The sequence below is a fragment of the Tamandua tetradactyla genome, chromosome 7, assembly GCF_023851605.1.
Source record: "Tamandua tetradactyla isolate mTamTet1 chromosome 7, mTamTet1.pri, whole genome shotgun sequence".
NCBI lineage: Eukaryota > Metazoa > Chordata > Mammalia > Pilosa > Myrmecophagidae > Tamandua > Tamandua tetradactyla.
The window spans coordinates 113,240,771-113,246,985 of record NC_135333.1 but is presented as its reverse complement, the minus strand read 5'-3'; positions in this window follow the sequence as shown (position 1 = coordinate 113,246,985).

The window sequence follows — 6,215 nt, the reverse complement described above, 5'->3', positions numbered from 1 at the left end:
CCCACAAAGGAGGAGGCAGACATAAGGAATTGCTGGGGTTGTTCAGCCTTTTCCTAACAAGTTCTTTTTCTCTTTCTGTTCCTGTGGCCCTGTGGGTGGGTGGGTGGGCCACCCCACCCCCTTGGGGACAGTTCTGCCCACTCATGCCTAGGTAGACCGGACAAGCTGCATAGCTGGAGTTACTTAGCTCAGCACCCCCAGGGCTAGGAAAAGGAAAGAAGGGGGCCAAGGCTGCTGAGCCTGGGTGGGCCGCCTGGGCCTGTTTCCTTACCTTTGGGCAGGCCGGGCCCTGCAGGGGTGTGTGTCTCTAAGCCCATCCCCCATACACAGGGTAGGTGCATATTTGGGGCCAGGGAACACATAGGATCACCCAGGCCTTAAAGCTTAAGCCAGACTGACTCAACTCAACCTTGGATTATAAACCTGGTCGGGGGAGAGAGGGTGTAGGGCCCGAGAGAGGGGAGCTCTAGGCTCTTGGTCTGAGACTTGTGGTCCACGAAGCCTGAGGAATTTGTGGCTAGAACTGTATTCTACTTCTATTATTTTCCTCTGTAGTCTCATGCATTTTATTTTATGCAATTAAAAATTATTTTGGAGAATAGAGTCACAAATTTACCTGACTGTGAAAGGCTCAGGCCCACACAGGGCCATTCTGGGCCAAATCCCAAGGAAAGAGGGACCCCAGATACAGAGCCCCCCAGGAGTCAGGGCCTCGGAGGGTCTCACGCAGCCCCAGATAACGTGGTGCCTGGACTGGACAGTGACGATGGCTCACAGCCACCTTCACTGAGCTCCTGCTTGACATACCTAAGTGGCTGGTGTTAGTATCTCCAGCGAGATGCGGGGAGCCTCAGGGAGGGCATTTGATTCTAGAGGGAGCAGAGCACAGGGTTCACTGCAAATCATTTTACTTTCATTTTGTTAAAATAATCTTTTACAAGAGTAATTACTATAGTTAAAAGAAAAAAAGTCCAGAGCAGCCTTGCTCCAGAGGCTCATGCCCCCATTTGGGCATCAGGGCAGATTTTCTGAGGGAGGGCCCTTCGGGAGGGATAAGCAGAGGGTGGAAAGGGAGGAGAACTCGGCCGCTAGGCTAGGGGATGGCCTGTACAAAGGCTCCCAGGTGGTGTGTGTCTGAGCGGCGGAGGGAGTGGAGAACCCAGATTAACAGGTGATCTCAACCCTAATTATGCCTTTTGAGTGGCAGCACGGAGGTGCCTGGGACTTGCTCTGGTAGCACCAAAGAGGGAGCCAAGAACACCTCATAGTCGAGGGGACACCCTAGCCCGCGGGAGCGTCACTGCAGAGCTGGGGAGAGGGAATTCTGGACACAAGGCCCAGCCGGAACAAAGGCCTGGAAGTGGGAACATGATGTGGCTGCAGGGACAAGAAGGCGTGAGAATGGCAGGGTCTGACCCACCTCTGGTGTGAAGCTAAGGGGTGTGGCTTGCACTCTGGTCAGTGTTTTAGATAAAAGGACCAACCGTGGCTGCTGTGCAGAAGGGTTAAGAGGACCAAGAGCAGAGGCAGTGAATTCATACTGGGCCATGGTGGGCATGTGGGAGCCTGTGGGTTGCTTCAGAGAGAGTATCATTGGGACCCCTTGACCAATTGGATGGGCATGCCAAAGAATGGGGACCTAGGGGCCCTAAGGCTTCCTCCCTGGGTGAACAGATGGGCTCTGGAGAGAGAAGCAGAGATGTTCATCTCCGGCAGAGATGCTGAGTCTCAGGTGTTGGAGGACACCCCCCTGCCCAGGGAGTTCTGCACATTCTCATCTGCAGATTCCAAAATCTGCCCCAAGGAGTCCCAGGGATGGTGGAAAAAGGTTCGGGATGAAGTTGGGCCTGGGGCATCGTGGGCTTCCAAGTGGGGTCTGAAGCACAGACAGGATAACCTTGTCTGGGCAGTTTCTAGGTGGCAGAAAGAGGGCAGCGTGCCAGGTCCCGGGGCTTCCTGCCTCTATTGGTGAGGAAGCTGCTGGTGAGAGATGCTCCAGGACATAGGTTAGAAGGGCCCGGGGGGAGGATGGCGTGGTCAGGCCAGGGCATCCTGGGAGGAAGACAGTGTTTAGGACTTAGACTGCATTTTCTGGGGTGAACCCCCACCCTACTCCCCCACCCCACAGCCCCTGAGGACCCATCCCGTGGCAGGTCAGGAGCCAGACAGTGAACTCACTCCCACGGGGCAGCACCCGCCTGTGGGGTCCAGCAGGCCCCTCGGTAGTTGTACCTTCTCCACTTGCAATGCCCCAAGCCCCCTGGACCCTTCTGGCCCTGGAGAGCACCCTTGTCCTGTCCCAGCCCTCAGCGGTCTTGAAAGCACCATCCCCACCCGCTGCCCTCAGACGCCTGCCTAATTGGAGTCGCTAATGGGTCCAGGCTGCGGGTCCAGGCTGCGTTTGGGACTCTGGGAGCAGCTGGAGAAGGCCAGGAAAGGGGAGAAGAGGGGGAAGGAGGGTGTTGCACTGCAGATTGGCTCCCGCAGTTACCCTCCTTTGGCAGCCTGCCGTGGGGACTGAACAAGAGATCCTGGCAATCAAGCCTCCACCCCCACCCCACCCGGGGAGTTAGCCCCTTGACTGCCCTTCCGAGCTCTCTGGGAAGCACAATGATAGGGTTAACCCTTCATGTCTCTCTGCCTTTCCCCAGGGCCCTCTCTCTCTAGGTCCAGAAGCCAAGGTCCATCCCTAACCTCCCCAGGGGCTGGTGCCCAGTGAGAAGGCTGGTGTGGCAGGGACTTAGAGCAACACCCAGTCCCCAAACTGGCCAGAGGGAGAGAACAAATTAGCCTTGCCAATAATCCTCCCTGAGGGAGGGGGCCCTCCCCGGGGAGCCGCTGGTTTAAAGGAGAATGTCTGTTCTGTTGCTGAAGTTTCAGGCAGCCTAAGTGAAGTCAACAAAGTTTAGGTAGGGTTTAGGTGAATTTTGTTATCTTGGGTGTAAGAGGTCTTGAAGCTGAGAATAGGGTTTTCCCTATCGGATTTCCACAGGGAGATGGGTTGGGGGTGTATGGGGAACCTGAACCCCTCCCCTCCACTGGTCCCTGGACATTACCTAGCCTCAGGGTGAGGCAGGGTGGGGGAAGGAGAGGGCCCAGCAGCTACAGGACCAGGAGAGTGAAGAGAAAACATGGAGGGTGGAGAGAGCAGGGCTTCAGAGCTGGAAAAGTGATTAGTCGCTCTGATGAGGCTGGAGTCAAGCCTGGCAGCCCCAGGGCAGAAGTGCAAGGGAGAAAAAGCTGTGATTCACTGAAGGTGGAGGAAGATGGCCACGAGGCGAGGCACCCCCTGCCCCCTCCCCCACTCCAAAGGTGGCTGGTCACTGGGGCCACGGGCAGGTCCTGGAGCCCTGAAGACTGATGCCACTCATGGTGATTTGGGGGGTGGGTCTGAGTTTGCAAAAAAACCTTGTGAGTCGGGAGAGTCTGCTTCCTGCGTCCAGCTCTGGGCTCTGCAGGACTTTCTGCGAAAGTCTGGGAAGCCCAGGAGCCATCCCTAACCCCCTGGGGTAGTAGATGGGCTGTTTGATCAGTGAGTGTGTAAATTGGGATTTTATGGATCGCTTATTCACTGCTAGAGTTGGGGCCCCCAAATTCCTCTGTGCCCCGGAATGCTTAATCTATCCCTGAGCTTCCCCCTGGGAGGTGGAGTGGAGGACAGTTCCCCACAGGCCCCCCACCCTGCCTGCTGTCACTTCCCAAGGCTCCAGGCTTTGTCAGTTGCAGGTTGAGCGGTTCCGATGTGCTAATACACTCCCTGGGGGCCTCCAGGCAGTGGGACTTACCCTTCTGTGCTGTGATTGGCCTGTGAGGCCATGGGGGGGGGGATTCCTGGCAGCAGCTGGGAGGGTTTGTGCGTGTGTGCTGCGCCTGTTTGCGGGGAGGGGGTGTGGAGGGATGTCCACCCTGCTCAGACCACTGGGCAGAGACAAAGGATCTTCACCTAGGCCTGAAACGAGGATTAGGCCCAGAACCCACCTGGCCAAGGTGCTTAGGGAGGCCTCTTGTTCATCTTGGTATCTTCTTATTACGTCTTGACAACGTGTGTGTGTAATGGATGGATGAGTGACTGCATTTTTAACTGGGGTTGTGTCTGCTGCAATAATACAACAAGCACCATCAGATTCCTAAATCCCCCTCTAAGATTCCCCCTCACTGAGATTGGCATTAGTCTTGGCCTGGTTAGACAGAACGGCTGGACACGAGGGACTGGCCAGGCCTCAGGGGACCCAGCTGTGACCCCCAGACTCCGTTACCACTTGAGAGTGCTTCATTGTGGTCACGTTTCTCCCTCCTTGCCGGCCTCCATCTGTCCTTGGGATTTGATGAGGATGAGGATGGAAGGAGGGTGGGGGAGGGGTGTGGAGCAGCTGATGGAGGAAAGCACAGCCTGCAGGGTCAGATGACAAACTGCCCTACCATCCTCTCCTCCTCTTTAGCCTGCCCCCTCCTCACTGGCCCTGAGCTGAAGGGAGGCAGGCAGGACAGGCTGGGCTGCTGGGGGGGGGTGGGCTGTCCTCCATACCCGGGTGTTTGGGGAAGCTGGAGTACAGCCAAACCATAAAGCTGCCTCGAAATCCCAAGGAAGTCTCTCTGGAGGCCTTAAGGAGTGAGACTCCATCCAAGTTCAAGGTAAAGCTATGGAGGTCTCCAGTCGCAGTGGGTTGGACATCAGCACTGAGCCGTCTCTGCAGAACAGAGCTTTAGCAGGAATTAGAAAGTGTGGTCCGATAGAACTTTCTGTGTGACGGAAATGCTCTGTATCTGTGCTGTCCAATACTGAAGCCTCGACCACGCATGACTGTTGAGCACCTGGACTGTGGCTGGTGCTACTAAAGAACCGAATCTTAAATTTTATTACATTTTAATTAATTTAAATAGCCCCATGTGGCCAGTGGCTACTATGTTGGGCAATGCAGGATTAGAAGCTGTGCTCATTGGGGCCAAAGGCAGCCTCTTGGGTTCACATCACAGCGTTGCCACATCCTGCTGTGACTTTGGGCTTTTCCCACACTCCGTGCTCCCTCCCCAATCTGTCAGCTGAAAATCATGTTGCCCCAAATGGAAATACTGTATGGATCATCTGCAGTTAGGGAATCATCTAATCCTTTAAGTGACTGGGCTGCTCTTAAGAAGCCCTGGGCCTCAAGGGAGACAAACACCCAGGGACAGATTCACAGTCCAAGATGGAAAAGGAATGACTGTATAGAACACTAGACTTTGAAGCAACTTGGGAATTTCCTGGGGGTTGTCAGTCCAGGAAGGCTTCCTGGAAGAGGAGGGTTTGGTGCAAGGCTGGGCTAGGGCTGAATGGAGAGGTGAGGGAGGGGTGGGAGGGCTGTGCCTGGAGACCTGATTTTTTTGAGCTGTGTTTGCCTCCCAGACACCTTTGCCAGGCCTGGGGTAGGGAAAACAGACAAAATAGGTTGTGTATCTCTGCTTCCCCTCTTACTAGCTGTCATGACCTTGGGGAAATCAGTTTCCTTCTCTGAGCTTCCATTTCCTCTTCTATAAAATGGGGAGAATGATGCTTATCTGACAAGGAATTTATGAGGATGAAACCAAATGATGGCTAGGAGAGTCCTTTGTAAATACTAGAAGGCTAGAAAGAGGGGGAGCTTTATTCCTCAAGAGTCCTGGGCCAATGACCTGGCATCTCAAGATGACAACAGATGGTCACAGCTTGGCTGTGGCCCTGACCGTGGACATAGGCAGGGATTTTTGCACTCTCCCCTCCCCCCAGTGTGAACACACAGCCGAGATGGGGGCCACTTGGCTGCAGTGCTCAGGCTGACCTCCTGCCGTTTGGCATTTGACATATGAGGAGGCCAGGGCCAGAGCGCGCCCCCCTCCATCATAGCCCCCACTGCAGAGAGGAGCCAGACTGGCTGGGAGGCCTCCCCACCTCGAGGAAGCAGGATCCCAAGGGCCCTGATCTCTTTACCATGTGTCCAGCAGCCTTTGATGGGAATTCCATCGCCCCTTTGTCCACTTTCACAGAGACCTGGCTAGGGAAAGGCAGAGGAGCCAGCTGAAAAAAGGAGGCCAGGTGGGGTCCTTGGGGGCTGGACTGGGTGCCCTGCAGCTTCAGCCAGATCAGGGCTGGACGGTTTTGCCTGGTGTTCACAGACACAAGCGCCCCTTCCGGTAACCCTCCCCTCCCCATTTTCTAGTTATTCCCTGGCTTCACCTCCTGCCACCCTCACCCTTTCACG